The sequence below is a fragment of the Pan troglodytes genome, chromosome 15, assembly GCF_028858775.2.
Source record: "Pan troglodytes isolate AG18354 chromosome 15, NHGRI_mPanTro3-v2.0_pri, whole genome shotgun sequence".
In the NCBI taxonomy this organism is placed as follows: Eukaryota; Metazoa; Chordata; class Mammalia; order Primates; family Hominidae; genus Pan; species Pan troglodytes.
The window spans coordinates 27162605-27180519 of record NC_072413.2 but is presented as its reverse complement, the minus strand read 5'-3'; the positions used below and the strand labels follow the sequence as shown (position 1 = coordinate 27180519).

The 17915-nt window shown below is 32.9% G+C and overlaps 1 long non-coding RNA gene across 1 annotated transcript in view; it reads right to left on the bottom strand.

The window, feature by feature from the left end:
- LOC129136967 (uncharacterized) overlaps positions 1-17915 on the bottom strand; it is a 208335-nt gene that overhangs the window by 105860 nt on the left and 84560 nt on the right. Inside the window, exon 3 of the long non-coding RNA XR_010150898.1 lies at positions 2420-2474. This is a non-coding gene — a long non-coding RNA (uncharacterized LOC129136967). The remainder of the gene's footprint in view (positions 1-2419; positions 2475-17915) is intronic.

Sequence of the window (17915 nt, the reverse complement as noted above, 5' to 3'; positions counted from 1 at the left end):
AAAAAGGATGCTCTGAATACCAATCATCATTTATGACCATTCAGATAAACAAATGCCATATTTACTTCCTTTTTCTTTATGTATTTTATTCTATGTAGACATATTTCCTTTTTTATATTCCATTCTCCCACTTCATAGTATGTGTTGTTTTTTGATAACTTTATTAAATATGTAGACAGGAAGATAAGTGCACTGGAAGAGGAATTGACGTCATCCAGAGGAGTCTATGACTAATAGAAGCTTGGCTTCTTTTGGGAACGGTATAAGTAGGTTTTATTTGTATGGGAGAATCATTGCATTGGATTGGGTGAAAATTGATTGTTGTAGATAATATTGTTTGGAAATGTATGTACAGGAAGAGAAGCATGAATGGTCAGGAAATGGACAAACAGAAGAATAGTGGGAGTTCTGGTGGATTTGTGCTCACTGTCCACACCACCATCAATACTAAGCTTTCCTACACTTTTGATGCTGATAAGCTAAAATCCACATTTCTGAGTCTCTTTTGCAGATGGAACACAGAATGTGGTTTAGGTTTGGACAATAAAATATAGTAACGTGATATTTGAAAGGAGGGTAGTTTGAAAGCCACAGGTCTACCGTTTCTGTTGGTCAGCATAATCACAGGGGCCCTGGATTTTTCTACAACAGCATTTTCACAGATCCCAGTGCCCAGTAATTAATTTCTGAATATTGAAAGGCCTCCAGGCATCCATTTTTGCTTGTGCCAATATAACAGATGTAATGTGGCTCTGGAGTCAACAGTACATAGTTTTCTAATCTATGGGTTGCATACCTAAAGCAATATATTTCTAGAGCGTATGGTTGCAGTGACAGTACTACAGATTCTTAATTACAACAGAAGTAGAAATTCTCCGGGTGGGTTACTTCTGAGGTACTGGATCCTGTTATCCCGGCCTTCCAATAAATTTGTATGAACTTAATTCCTGTATTAAATCCTTTCTGCTTTAAATAGCCAGAGTAGTTTCAGATATCTTCAACTTAAGCCTGATTCAAACAGATGGTATACTGAGAAAGAAACACAATTAACCAAATTAAACCATTCTATGTGATGAAAATCCGTCCTTCCTGAGCATAATGTGAACTGGAAACAATAATGTGTTGGGAATAGAGATAATTTCAGTAGAAACGATGTTGACTGATTTATCAAGAAATTAAACAGAGTTATAATTTTCAATAAGTTCTTGCTTTTTATTGTTTTATAGCTAAGTTAAATGACTTCATTAATATAACTAGTTCTTTCTTACTTTGAACCCTGAGCTATCAGCTTTATTAGTCACACACGTATTTTTATTTGAATTTGAATTTCATATTACTTTAATAGTCACAGTTTGTTATTTGCCACTTATTTGCTTCTTATAAACTATATATTTATCCACAAATTTTGACACCTGAAAAGCAATGATGCATATCCATATGGATGTTTTCATACTATAGAGATGAAAAAATGTATGTTATACAGATGATAAAATCTAACAGTTTTAGGAGAAAATGTCCTTATCTGTAAACAGAAAGAAAACTCATAATTAGGTTCAGTTAAGATCAAGTATTCAAATATAAATTAAATGCTTTTATATTGATTTAATTTTTGTTGTAATCTCCAATTCTTTTTCAAGTCAAACTGAGGTATTTAAAGAAAGACACTCAGAGACACAGTAATTGAGTCATGTAAGTTTCTGAAATGCTGGCTGATTACAAAGGTCCGATCTGGGGTTAAAGAGGGCAATTTACCCACAGTTTACTCAAAACACCAAATGTCTGATCAATTTAGTAGTTATCTAGCATGGATTTTGTTTGGATCTCCTGCTTCCACTTCTTTTCTTCTCAAGATGTCAAAAATGTGGAGTTTTGCAACCTTCTTATACTACCAAGGTACACAGAATCACAGGTAATTAAGAAATATAGGTGGGCAGGGAAACATTATTAACTTTATTTAGCTTTGCTTGCCTGAACTAAAGCAGAAAGGACTTTCAGCTCTAAATAGGAAAAGAAGTAAACATCTACCTTAAGTAGCAATGCAGAATCTATTTTCCACAGATACTGAGGATTCACATTATCCGTAATTTTAGCATAAAAACAATTCTAGTAGCCATAAATTGTACATTCAAAGACAGTTCACCATCATAACTACAGGATTAAAAAAATTCCCATGTAATACCTAATATACTGTTTCTACATTCTGTGTTCTAATTCTCTGGATTTATAAATAATGATTGATATGTTCACTCTAGTTTTAATTTGTGTGAGTCTGATTTTGTTTTCCTACCATTGGAGAGAATAGACACATACATGTGTTTGGAAGACAGGAGTTTCTTTAAGATTTAATTATAGGTATAAATGTCCTATTTGAACTAGGCAAAATGCGTATTAAAAATGAAAGTTGTAATACATTACTTACCAAGTTGATTTCCTATTTTGTTAGGTATTGCTAGATGTACAACCTTTTTAAAATGCTGTAATTTCAAAAAAGTGAAAAACAATCATTAGAATATTTCTTGGAAATAATATAATAAAATATCAAATAATAGTCAGTTTTTCCCCAAAATACCAGCCCACATATATGGAATAATTCGATGTTGAAATAATAAAAATTGTATAATTAGGAAAATAATTTACACATGATGGATCCAGTGACGTTTCCTTTGCCAAAGGCTTTCTTTCCTTTCAAATGTTTCTGGAAGCTTATAGGATAGAAGTAAATTGTATGATAAAATGACTTCTAAATATCTTGGAGCCAACAGTACTTTATGTTGTCTCATCCCTACAGACAGTAGGAAACCCTCTTGTTGTCTAAGACAGTGTTTGATAATAACCATTTGCTCCTTGTTATATTACTTGAAGTGCTCATCATTTGAGATACGTAATGTGTTGGGAATCTCCTACTGTCCTCTTCAATTGCCACACACCATACCTTCCATATTCTCTCTGCAAGCCATTTTTTAAAATCCTACTTTCCAGCTGAGTAGATGGAGGCACACAATATTTTCTGAGTATCCCATGAATTTCACATATGGAATTGGCAAGAAATATGTGCTGACCTGTCCACCCTACCCCCACCCCATGTATAGTCATAACAGACAGCAAAAACAAAGTTATAGTTGATATTTCCCCCTTTATCCATAATGTATCCAACACTTCAAATGTTGAATAGCATCTTAGAAAAGAAAAATAAAATTTGAACTAGATAAGAAATTAAGTTGCATAACTCCCAAGAAGAGCAATATCTTTTAATACAAGATTTTAAATGAAATTAAAAGCAAAAAAAAAAGGAAAAATGTCTTGGTGGCATGGATGCTTAAATTTTGGCACTAAATGCAGTGTAATTACCTGAGTAGTTATGTGGCAATTCAGTTTCTGGTTAGCTGGTAAAAGGAACAGTGTTACTGAAAGAGACATATCTCGACTCTTTTGTAATTGAGTAACAAAGTATAATTTTGAACTAGATCTTGAAGCCAAGATACAGCTAAAATTGGCATCTCTACATTATCAACAGTCAAATATCTATATATACATCTTACGAGAAAAAATACATGATTTAATCCTGAGTCTTTAATCACACATAAACACAGAAATATGCACAAAAACATATATACACTCATATATATGCACATATTAATACACACATGTAGGCACAAATACATACAATTTCATTCACTTAAATATGTACACACGTACTCATCCATATATATGTGTACATATACACATATACACGCAGACTTGCTCTTTCTCAGAACATATGGCAGGACACTGGCCTAGCCCTAGTTTGATGTCTTTTTATAAAAGATTTATGCCCCCTCTCCACCTTCTCTAGATTTTTTACAGCGCTAAAGCAGGGGTCAGCAAACTACAGTCCATGAGCCAAATCCTCTCTACTACTTGTTTTCCAGGGTCTGCAAGCTAAGAACAGTGTTTACATTGTTAAATGGTTTGAAAAAAATAAAAGAGGCCTAATACTTCATGACATATGAGAATTATATGAAATTCATATTTCAGTGTCCACAAATAAAGTTTTCTTGAAACATAGCAATGGTCATTCACATATATACTTACCTAAGGCTGTTTTGAGCTACAAAAGTAGAGATATTGCTCCAGAGACTGCACGTGTCTCTCTCAGTGTTTCACAGTGATGCCCAGGACACTACAAATCCCAGTGTTACAGTTAACAATCGACAGCATTTCAGGCATCACATGTGTCTGCATACTGTGACATTTTACTATTATTCTTATTATCCATGCATATCCATTATATCAAAACAAAAAAAAAGAAAAGCTTTTAAGATATAGTGGAGTGTGGATTTGTTATTGAATTTGGTAAAATAAAATTTATTTACACTATAACTATGCTAAAAGTACAAAATATAAGTTGACATTACCAGAGCAAGTATTCATCATAGCAGCCCCAATTCACCATGATGGTTAGAAAAATTAGTAAATGCAAAATGGAATTTATTGTCACGGCAGCATTTTTATACACACACACACACACACACACACACACACACACACACTCACATTGAAATGAGCATAAAACTACAGTTTCTGAGAGGTTCATTTGTTAGCCAAGCAAGGAATGTGATTCACCAATGGCGAGTTAATTAAATCATATTTGATTGCAACAGACAAATAACAAATGTTTATAGAAAATAAATTTAAGACTATTAGCCTTTTAGCGAGAACAGTTGTTCAACAAACTAAGGACATGAGGAGAAAAAAAATAGTAAGTTAAAAAACAAGGTTTGAATATTATACTGAAATTCCTAGCAAGAATAAGATGCAAGATAAAGAAGTAAAAGGCATAAAATTGGAGGAAAAGAAGTGAATCAGCCTTTATTTGCAAATGATATAATTAGATATGTAGAAAATCTCACAGACACTACAAAAATCTCCTGGAACGAATAAGTGAAAATTGCAAGGTCACAGGATAGAGATGAACATAAAAGATCAATTTTATTCTTATATACTAGCAATGAACAATTAGAGTATGAAATTCAAAGTCATCAACCATCTACAACAGCACAAATAAAAAAGGAAGTACTTAAGTAATAAATCTACTATACAGAAAACTACAGGACACTGATGAAAGAAACACACAATATCTAAATAAGTGGAGATATATACAATGTTCATAAATTGGAAGGCTTTATATTGTTAAGATGTCAGTTCTCTCCAATTTGGTCTATAGATTCAATGCAATCTCAATCAAAATCTAAACAAGCTTTTTTGTTGGTATAAGCAAGCTCATTCTAAACTCCATATGGAAAGGCAAAGATCTAAAATAGCCAAGATGATTCTGAAAAAGAAGAAAGTTGGAATACTCACATTACCAGATTTCCAGACTTATTATAAAGCTACAGTAATGAAAACAGTGTGTTATTTAAAAAAGTATAGATGTATGTTAATAATAAAACAGAATAAAGAGTCCACACAAATATAATCAATTGATTGCTGGCAAATAGGGGGAGGTAACTCAGGGGAGAAAGGATAGTTTTTCAACAAATGTTGCTAGGAAAATGGGATATGAATATGCAAAAAAGAATAGTATAGACACATACTTAACATCTTAAACAAAAGTTAACTAAAAATAGATCATAGACCTAACTTAAAATGTAAAACTAAAATTTCTAGAAAAATAATCTGCATGACCTTGGGTTTGGTGATGGTTTTTTAGATAAAATACCCAAAGCACAATTCATAAAAAAAAATGTGATTGAATTTAAAAAAAGAAGTAGTACCTTGGCAAACTTAAATAGTTTTGCTCTGTAAAAGACTGAGAAGAGAATAAAAACACAAATCATGGGCCAGGATAAAATATTTGCAAATGACATACCTGATAAATGACTTGCACTCAGCATATGTAAGTATAATTTAAAACTCAACAATAAAAATCAAGTTAAAATAGCAAAATATCTGAGCAGACACTTTACTCAAAAATGATATATGAGATGGCAGATAAACACATGAAAAGGGGATCAACATAATTTCATTAAAGAAATGCAAATCAAAACCACAATGAGATACCACTATACATCTATTAGAATGCCTAAAATTCCAAAAGTGAACAGTAAGAAATGCTAACTAGGATGTGGAGCAATCGTAACTTTCATTCACTACTTGGAGAATGCAAAATAATACAGCCACTTTACAAGGCAGTTTGGCAGTTTCTTTTAAATTAAACATAGACCTCCCATATAATCCAGCAATTGCACTCCTAGGTATTCACCCAAATGTTTTTAAAAACCCATGTCCACACAAATACTTGAACGTCAATGTTTACAACAATTCCATGGCTTAGTAGTGGTAAAGTTTTATTGTGGTTTTGTTTAACCTCAGGGTCAAGATTGAATTTTTTTAATAAGAAGAAGCATACTCAACCAATATTATCAAATATGGCGTGGCTTTGGAAATAAGCTTTTGCTGCAGAATTGGTAGTGTTTATTAATAAATTCAAGCTAAAATTACAAGGAAAACAGTGGTTAGTTCATGAGAAATATACTATGGTAAAGTTAATTTTAAGACAACTAATACTGTTTGGATAACAAGTAAATGAAGCTGCTTTATACATTTCCCACAAGGACACAAGTTAAAACAAGATGTAAGATATCCATTCTCAGAAAAAAATAAATTAGTGGTTGTATTTTATGAACTCAGACTATATTTCCAGCAGTGTTTTTCAGGCTTCAATGCAAGTGCAAAGGAAATTTATATATTTCAAATGCCTTTTACCTGTGCAGCTGAAGAGTTTCCACCTAACTTCTAACTGGAAGTGACTAATCTGCAATGTAATGAAATGCTGAAGGGCAAATATCAACAGAAAAATCTAACAATTCTATAAATGCCTTATAAGTGAAAAATGTTTAATTTGGGCCATAACTAGTGGACTGCTATCAGTATTTGGCAATACTTATCTGTGCAAAAAGATATTTTAAAAGATAAAATATGTAACATTTTCTTACAGATCAACCTTAACAGACAAATATGTGAAATTGATTTGATGAGGAATACTGATTTTGAATCAAAATTCAGCAAAATACTATCCATAGATCCTATTTATTAGAAAGTACATAATTATTATTACATTTTGAAATTATCAGTAAAAATTGTGGAAATTTTTTCTCTTTTGTTTATAAGTACCTATATATCTTCATTTTTGCCTGTTGAACCACAAAGCAAGATATTTACTATCTTGCCTTTTGCGTAAGTTTGCCAAACTCTGCCATATAGTATTTAACATCAGTGCCTTCCTAATTATTGTATGTATGTACTTGTGAGTGTATGTACATGTATCTTTTATGAGTATGTGTGTCTTAGTCCATTTTGCTGCTATAACAGAACAACTGAGACTGGGTAATTTATAATGAACAGAAATTTATTGGCTTATAGTTCCAGAGGCTGGGAAGTCAAAGATTGAGGGGCCAGCATCTGGTGAGCACATTCTTGCTGCACCATCCTATAGCAGAAGGCAGAAGGGCAAGAGAGGGCAAGAGAAGTCCAAACTTATCCAAACTTACCCTTACCCATGAGGCTGGAGTTCTCATTGCCTAGTCACCTCTCAAAGTTCTCACCTCTTAATACTGTTACAAGGGCAATTAAATTTTAACATGAGTTTTAGAAGGGAAACATTCCAAGCATTGTATGTAATTGAGTAAACACTCAGGGACAGATCTTGCCCCTCTTCCACAAGGCATATGGACAGATGATTAATTTCGTGTTGATAATTTGGAGATGCCTATGCATTAGCTACATCTTTGCTTCATGATCTAGTTCAAAGTACATCAAACAAACACACCACAAATTGGAAATGGGTGGGCAGAAAAAAGTGGAACTACCAACTTCTAGTACTTCTGTTTCCAGGCACTGTTCACTTCCATTCATACCATAATACTGAGCTGTTTATGGAGGTTTTAATTATCATTGTATTGCCTTGGAAATTTTTGAAATGATTTTTTTCATGTTTAAGTATGTAATAATTTTATTTGTAGAAAGTTTTCTGTATTTTTTACTTCCCTATATTTGTTTCTTAATTATCTTCCTTTTTGAATAGTTTATGTCCCAGTATGCTCTGGTATATTATGAAATAAGAGTGAGTAGAAAACATATTCTTAACTTATTCTTATTTTTAAAGAGAATAACCATATTGTGTCTCAATTAAGTATAATGTTATCTACAGGTTTTAAATATACACTCTGTCATGCTGAGAATGAAATACACCAAACATAATTTTTAGTGTTTTAATTAAGAACAGGTAAAAATCATCTTCTCATCATTTATTGAAATAATTATACATTTTTTGAATTATCTTTCCTACTAATGTGAACTATATTAATAATTGCTCCTACTTTATACTAGCATTTCTTGGCTGTGCTAAATTCTATTCAGTCATAATGGAAATATACATAATTTAATTTTTTTTACTCTGTGATATGAGCTAAAATGTTACTTAAAGTTTTAATATCTCAATTTACGAATGAAGTTACTTGTCACTTTGTTTGGTTTGATCTTCTAACGTAGTTTATTCATTTTATTCCTAACTGTAACAAAGATAAGTTATATATTCTTTCTTTGAATTAGGATCATTTTCTATATAAAGAAATAATGTTCTTAATAATTTTTTCTTTAGAAAATTAAGTAACAATTTTTAAATAAATCTATCTGAGTCAAAAGTAAGACAAATAAAAAAGAGCGCAATTTCTCAAATGTGGCCTGGGGTCCACCTTCTTCAAAAATCATTTGAGAAGATTCTTAAAAATACCCCATTTAGACTTACTAACAGGGATACTTTATGATTTTTGTGAGCCATAGGCACTTCTGGAGTTCTTGATATATTCTGGATATTAACTCCTTTTCAGTCATATATTTTTCAAATATTTTCTCTGATTCTGTAGGTTGCCTTTTCACTCTGTTGATTGTGTCCTTTGGTACACAAGTTTCTAATTTTGGTGTAGATCAATTTATCTGTTAATTGTTTTGTTGCCTGTGAGTTTGGTGCAATATCTAACAAATAATTGCTAAATTCAGCATCATGAAGCTTTTTCTTTATGTTTTCTCCTAACAGTTTTATAGTTTTAGCTTTTATATGTAGAGCTTTTATCCATTTTAATTTTCGTATGTGGTACAAAGAGCCAAATTTCATTCTTTTGCCTGTCCTTTTCCCAATGAATGATTTTGACATCCTTGTCAAAAATCATTTGTTCATATATGTGAGTGTTTTATCTCTGGGCTCTCTCATCTATTTTACTGGTCTATGTGTCTGTCTCTTGCAAGTACCTCACTGGTTTGATTACTGTAGCTTTGTATAAGTTTTGAGATCAGGAGGTGTGAGACCACTCTGATTTTCTTTTTCAAGATTGTTTTGGCTGCTCAGAGTCCCTTGAGGTTTCATATAAATTTTAGGATTTTTTTTTCACTTTTGCAATAACATGTTGGAATTTTGATAGTGATCATATTATTATTATCATACTTGTTGCAAGATTCATAAAACTTAAGCTTGGAGAAGAAAAGTTGCCTAATAAGAATCAACTCTTAGGCCAGGCCTGGTGGCTCACACCTGTAATCCCAGCAGTTTGGGAGGCTAAGGACAGTGGATCACCTGAGGTCAGGAGTTTGAGACCAGCCTGGGCAACATGGTGAAACACCGTCTCCACTAAAAATACAAAAATTAGCCGGGCATGGTGGCCGGTGCCTGTAATCCCAGCTACTCGGGAGGCTGAGGCAGGAGAATCACTTGAACTGGGGAGGCAGAGGTTGCAGTGAGCCAAGATCGTGCCACTGTAATCTAGTATGGGAGACAAGAGCGAAACTCCGTCTCAAAAAACAAAACAAAACAAAACAAAAAGAGAGAGAGAGAGAATCTACTATTAATCATTACACTTTATTTCATTTTTATTTTCACTAAACAAGCCAGTTCATCAATTTTGTCATCCACAAGGTACTTATTGGTGTTAAAAAGTTTATATTTCTTCCAACTTTTCCTATCTCCTCTTTCTCTCCTTCCTCCTCCTTCTCCTTTTCTTACCTTCTTGTATTTTGTCTCATTTAATTATTTCTATTTCCATTTTCTCTTTAGTGTTCAAGTCCAAAGGCTTTAGATATAAAAATTAGCATTTTTATTGCCATATTCCATTATTTACTTTTGTGGATTCTTTTTTTTTTTTTTTGGTTTGCTGCCTTCTGTAATACTTTTACTAATGCTTATATCTGCACAAACTACCATTGTGATTTGGGATTAAATACATCAACATTATATTTCTGTTCTTTCTCGTTTTTTTTTTAACTTTCATGTCTTATGTTGCTACTATCTGGAACATATAGTTCAATATTACTAGGTTTTCCTTATTTGATGATCTATTAATATATTGTCAAATTATTTATTTCTTTTAATATTTATTTTAATATTTAAAACAGTGAAAGCTACTGTACCAAAAAGGATTATAGTAACCTCTTTTTCTTTATTTCCATAGGCTAAAGTACCTTAGATGATTCAAAAATATTTGTCCATTTGGTTTTAATAGTATCACTTAAAGGCAAAAGATTGCTAGAGCTTGTTTGCTATTCAGTCAATCATTTTTCTCTTCCAAGAGAACTATTTATATTTAGTGGGATAATTGATAGATTTATGTCACTCTTCTCTCATAGTTATTGTTTTGTGTTGTTATTGTTTTTGCTTTGCTTTTTGCTTGTACAATTTCTGTGGTTTCTGCAGTGTAAAAGTTCATTTTAAAATAATCTAGTATTTTTCAAATATTTCTACCATTAATATATTTTACATCAGTCCCAAATAGTTTACATTCATTTCCACTATCTTAAAAAACATTAAATTCTGTCCCCAGAGAGATAAGAAATCCAGATACTTGAATGTGTCATATTCACCTGAAAATTTCTTTTTGAGGTTTTTATATTCATATAAGTACCTAATCTTTAGTTTAAGTTAAAATTAATTCTATTTTATTAACCATACTTTTTATCAATGTTATCATTTCCTTATCTCTTGTAGATGTTTTTCATTTATTTTTAGGTTTTCATTGTCTCTTCTAGTGATCTTTAAGCTGTGAAACTTTAATGTCAAATTGTCAAGTTAATTTTTATTCTAAATTTAGTACTTAGAAATACTACTGATATTTCTAATACTGGTAATACTACTGGTATTTTTTTTCCAAAATTGTCAAGTAAGGGTTAAAGACACAATTTATCTCTTACATCTGTAAAATAACTAGTTTTACTTTTTGTAACTTGTAAGGATTATCACTGCTGTTTTCAAACCTATAAAACTTGAGAAATAGTTGTGTAATGCAGAGTCCACAAAATATAGACTGAGCCCAAATCTAGCTTGTGTTTCTTGTTATAATAAAGTTTTATTGGAACACAGCTATGGTCAATCATTTTTAAATATGTCGTCTATGGCTGCTGTCATGCTATATTGGCAGAGTTAAGAAGTTAGAAGTTATGACAGAGACTACCTGACAAGTCCTAACATATTTACTATCTGGCTCTTTAAAGAAAAAGTTCGCTGTCCCTTGGTCTAGAGAGTCTTTCATTTCAAGAAAATTTTCATTTTTCTTCTTATTATTATTTTCAAATTACTAACTGCTATATTTCCTAAGAAATTTCTTGTTGTTTTTCTATTTCCATCATTTTCTCTAATATTGCAATCATCTCTTATTTTACTATAATTCAAGATCTTCTTGGTAGTAAGATTATAGCACCACTAATTTTTCACTCTACAGAATTAGTTTTGTTCTACATTTTAACATTTCTTTAAGCTACTTATGGGGTATGAAAGTTTAACACACGTTTTCCAAATGCAACTTTTTTTTTTTTTTTTGAGACGGAGTTTTGCTCTTGTTGCCCAGGCTGGAGTGCAATGGCAGGATCTCTGCGCACCACAAGCTCCACCTCCTGGGTTCAAGCGATTCTCCTGCCTCAGCCTCCCGAGTAACTGGGATTACAGGCACCTGCCACCATGCCCGGCTAACTTTTGTATTTTTAGTAGAGACGGGGTTTCTCCGTGTTGGTCAGGCTAGTCTCGAACTCCCGACCTTAGGTGATAAGCCCGCCTCGGCCTTCCAAAGTGCTGGGATTACAGGCGTGAGCCACCGCGCCCAGCCTTAAATGCCACTTTTATTTGAGGACAGTAATTTTGTTTTCCTGTCTTCAGATGATATCGTAGATGCCACCTCTGGAAGGAACTTCTACAGGGTACCAGAATCTTCCCCTTATGATGAAATAATATTGTAGTTGGACTTGAGATTTGTCAGGCTTTTCAATTATTAAGGTTAATTTCCTGGCGCTGGGTTATAGTTTTTGTTTTTTGTTTGTTTGTTTTAGTCATTTTAAGTATTGTTGTATTTCGGAGGTAAGATTAGTCAAGAGGCAGAAGCCTGCATCTTTCTGAAATTCATTTCTTGCTTCTTGCACTTAGATAATGTAAAGTAATAACTTATTTTCACATGATTTGTAGTAGGCAAATGGCTAATTTTGATATTTCATTCCTAAATCCCCTTACATATTTAATTAACTGATCCAGTCAAAGCTGGAAAAGACTGACATTATTCATTTAAAGCTTTAATGTGTAATTTTTAATTGGATTTTATCCCAACTTAAAAAGTAAGTAAAATGAATTCCATTTACTTAGCTCTTGGTAAAACAAAATAAAATGAAACAACAACAACAACAACAAAAAATCCACAACCATTATAACTGAAAGAGTAGTTTCATCAACCCACAAAAACTTCTGTAAACTAAATACAGGAACTAAATCAAACATCTTGCTTTTCATTTAAAATTAACGAGAAGTCTTCTTTTTAGATTTGATTGACTATCTCAGTTTCTCATTGTTAATAGCTAATTTTTAAACCCTGCTATAATTTTACTACCTCTGTCTTCAAGATATGATTGAGGAAGTAAGTGCTCACCACTAAGAGACTTTTTTGTTACAGATATCACATTGTTCATTGTTGGCTAGATCATCATCTTGCTATTTTTTAATTTTTTTCCAGATATCACAAAAATATGTCATTTTTAGATTATTATCCCATGAAACATACAGCATGTGCCTTTTCTTCTAAAACCATCTCCAAAGATAGGAGAATAGGTAAGTTTATTATGTGTACAATAAGGAAACTAACATAATTAGAGCAAGTTTCTTCAGCTAGTAGAACCTAGTAATACTGTAGTAAAATTGTAACTACAGTCCAGGGATCTCACTTCCAATGCAATGTTGATTTTGTTTTTTATTGAAGAAATCTGTCTCCCATCTTAGCAAAGTATAATAACTGCTCTCATTCCTAAAAGATTTTCCTATGCCAGGTCAACTATATATTCATAGTTATAATATAAACAATGTAAATTGGTTTTATGTTCTCACTGTAAGTGCCAAAAATGCAATGTTTACAAAACAAAATTAAACAAACAAATATCCAAAAAATCAAGTATATCATGGATGGAATTCTAGAACATGTTAGACAGTGAGTTTTCTTCTTAAAAGTTCAACTTATACATATCTTAGATTCTATTTTTGGCCATACAAAGTGTTGCGATAAAAAATCAGAGTTAAGTTTCTTAAGTACTCAGAGGTTTAATTTTTGTAAAAGGTCATGACATCTATCTCCTGAGCCTTTTGAGAGGATTCTTCTCAAAAAATTAATTCTATTTAAAAATTTTGTGTGTGTTGAAATAAATTTGAAGTCAAACTTATGTTTAAAAAACTAAATCATATAGCTAATAACCAGTGGGATCTTAAAGGAAAGCTTGTTTTCTTGGGCAAAGTTTGGAATCATTTTTCACAATAATAAACCCGAAAATAAAAATTATATATCCATCTTGGACTGAGATATTATTAGGCTGCATTCCTAATCAAATGTAGTGTTTGAAGGAAACAAAACTTTCAACTAGATAAGCTCCTAACATAGGTTTAATAAAAACATTGCAAATATCCATGCACACCGTTTGAACTTTTGGATGATTTTAGCATGTGTATGTACCATCCATGGAACAGTAGTCATCTTGGCTTTTTTTTTTTTTGGTGGGGGGAGGGGCAGCTACTGAAATTCTGGCTTCTAAAAAAATTTTTTTATATATATACTTTAAGTTCTAGGGTACGTGTGCACAACATGCAGGTTTGATTCACAGGTATACCTGTGCCATGTTGGTTTGCTTCACCCATCAACTCATCATTTACATTAGGTATTTCTCCTAATGCTATCCCTCCCCCAGTCCCCCACTCCTTGACAGGCCCCCGTGTGTGAGGTTCCCCGCCCTGTGTCAAGTGATCTCATTGTTCAATAACCACTTATGTGTGAGAATATGCGGTGTTTGGTTTTCTGTCCTTGTGATAGTTTGCTGAGAATGATGGTTTCCAGCTTCATCCATGACCCTGCAAAGGACATAAACTCATCCTGTCTTATGCCTGCATAGTATTCCATGGTGTATATGTGCCATCTTGGTTTTTAAGAAACAACAGGCAGCCGGGCACGGTGGCTCACGCCTGTAATCCCAGCACTTTGGGAGTCCTAGGCAGGTGGATCACGAGTTCAGGAGCTCAAGACCAGCCTGACCAATATGTTGAAACCCCATCTCTACTAAAGATACAAAAATTAGCCAGGCATAGTAGTGTGTGGCTGTAATCCCAGCTACTCAGGAGTTAGAAAAATTGCTTGAACTTGGGTGGTGGAGGTTGCAGTGAGCTGAGATCACACCACTGCACTCCAGCCTGGGCAACAGAGTAAAACTTGGTAGGAAAGAAAGAAAAGAAAGAAAGAAAAGAAAGAAAAGAAAGAAAAGAAAGAAAAGAAAGAAAGAAAGAAAGAAAGAAAGAAAGAAAGAAAGAAAGAAACAACAGGCACATTATTTTCCCAAGAAAGGAGAAACAAATATGAATTATTAAAAATATAAAACACTTAATCACCCTGATATTTATGTCTGTTGTTGCCACTTCTTTAAATAAACAATGTGAGAGGTGGTGATGAAGCAAGTACAATAATGACCAATGAAAATTTATTTCTGTCCTGTGGGATTTGATGGTATTTGTAAAAAATGAAAGCAAATCTTCATCATAATGCCAGGTATCGGTACGTAGGAACTCGGCAGAATAATTGTTATCCACCTGCCATAGTATGGAATACTATATGTATAGGAGATGAAATTAGTGTATGATTTGAATCTAAAATGCATGCTTACTATTTCTAAAAATTTTAAAGCCTTTTTCCTTTAATGTAAGGATTACATAAATCAATAATGAGGGCCATTATTACTTAAGTAGTAGAATTGTAGCCTTTTATTCTATTTTCTCAGAAAAAAAATGCATAAATTGTCAGATACACTCTTTTTAAAAATGTTTGGTTCTTTTTGTTAAAATTTATTGATGTCAGTTGTGTCAAATTCTGATCTTGCAGTCCAATTCTTGTTACCATTAATGTATATACTTTTGTAGTCAAAATTCCTTTGTTCTGCTATACTACCCTAAGTGCAGCTTTTATTTAGCACTTTATTACTCTTTTTTATAATTGTTTACCTTGGCCATTTTTTGTGAACTGTTGACATCTTGAGGGCAGTGACAGTGTCTAGAACAGTACCTATATTAACAAGAATACAAATATTTCTTGAATTAGTGAATTAATAAAATATTTTATACATTTCTCACTTGATAATGGTAAACATAGTTAATACATATTAAGTGGCTAGACTGGGCCAGACACATTCAATAACTCATTCAGTCCTCACCACAACACTGTGAGACAGGTACCATTACCACAAATATAAAGACTTAAAAAGTGAAACATAAAGAAGCTAAAGAGTGTTCTCAAAACCAAACAACTAGTAAATGGCAGAGCTGCGAATTGAAGCCACACAGCCTTACCCCAGAGAACATCATTTAATTACTGCCCTGGGCTAACATATTAGAATACCTATCTCACATAAATCTTATTACACATATAGGGTGAGATGGTGAGTGGAGGTAGCCTTCTGAATCATTGCATTTAAAAGAAAACCCTTTTATCCATGGGAAAAGGGACTTTTAAAGCCACTTAACATACGCCTGTTTAAATGAGTGTATGGGATCCATGTTAATGTCTACAAAATAGCAATAGGTAGAGTGTCCTTAAATGTTAAAAAGGAATGGTTAATGAAAGAAATTGGCCCTACAAATATATTTTAGTTAAGAAATATAATTCCTGAAATCAAAGTTCCTAAAAATAGCACCACTATGTCATGAATTCATCATACTATTGTGTTGTTTAACACAACAGCCCAAAGGAAACTATGTTTTATAATGTATATGTACCTTACTTTTAAAGATAACCAGAAAAATATAAATATTTTTGTTATAATATTATTGTAAAAATTATCCTAATCTCAGAAACAATTGAACCGCAAAAATAAAAAATGGTTTACTTTGTTCACAGCAAGGGTACACCGACTTTTTGAAAAGCTTCTCAATCAATGTATAAGTAATTTCAGGAATTATACCAAATAAAGTTTGTAATAATTGCAATGCTCCTATTCACTGCTAAGTACAAGAGTAAGTTCGTAGAAATCAGTTCTTCTTTATGACTTATGGTTTTAAGATTAAAATGGTTTTATTTTTCATCCTTAATGTACACCACTTGGCATTTTCTCTCATGTAATCCACAGCAACTTATAAAGTATTGTGATGGTTAATATTGAGTGTCAACTTGATTGTATTGAAGGATGCAAAGTATTAATCTTGGGTGTGTCTGTGAGGGTGTTGCCAAAGGAGATTAACATTTCAGTCAGTGGACTGGGAAAGGCAGACCCACCCTCAATCTTGGTGGGCACCATCTAATCAGTTGCCAGCGGGGCTAGAATAAAGCAGGCAGAAGAGCATGAAAGGACTTGACTTGCTGAGCCTTCCAGACTTCATCTTTCTCTTGTGCTGGATGCTCCCTGCCCTCAAACATCAGACTCCAAGTTCTTCAGCTTTTGGACTTTTAGATTTACACTAGTGGTTTGCCAGGGCCTCTCGGGCGTTTGGCCACAGACTAAAGGCTGCACTGTCGGCCTCCCTGCCTTTCAGATTTTGGGACTTGGACTGAATTCCCATCTCCTCAGCTTGCAGACAGCCTTGTGGGACTTCGCCTTGTGATCATGTGAGTCAATTTGCCCTGATAAACTCCCTATCATCTAACCTATTAGTTCTGTCCCTTTAGAGAACCCTAATTCAGGTACCATCTACAGAATAAGTTACAATTATTAAAGCATCCTCTACGCAATTTCTTTGAAGATGTGTATTCCTGTCAGTATAAGACCTCAATAGTCATGCTCTAAGCTTTATTACTAGGTCTGTGTCAATGAAAATTTTAATATCTTTTCATTTTGGAGAGTCTTTTCTTATTTCATCACTTTGTTTTGGGTATATAATAAACTTTATGATTATTGCTCTGTTATAGTCATTTTCCCATTACGTTTTTGATTCTGTAGCCAAACTAGCAGCTCCACAATTTGCAAGCATTTATTGATTTTAAGACATCCTGCACCAAAACTCTTTAAATTAAAACTTGTGAAGCTGTACTCACCTAAAAATAACATGTCTCCTGCAATACGGTGTTCTATTAGACATAGTGTGGATGAGGCCCATACCTTTCCAGGACTCAGCCATAGATAATCAACTAGTTAAACATTCTGTTTGGATTATTTTCCATTTGAAAAACCAGATAACACAATTAACTGCATACTTACATTCAGGATGTTTTATGGGAAAGGGTAATAGGTGTTGATGTATTTTTAATAGCATTTCCATTGGTAGGAGGGAAAAGAATAGTCACAATATCAAATTTGGAGAGATATGTACAAAACGAGCATCAAGTAGGGATGAGGAAAGAAAAAACAATTTTAGTTTTTCTAAACTAAATGCTAAGAATTTCATGCGTAGCAAACAATAT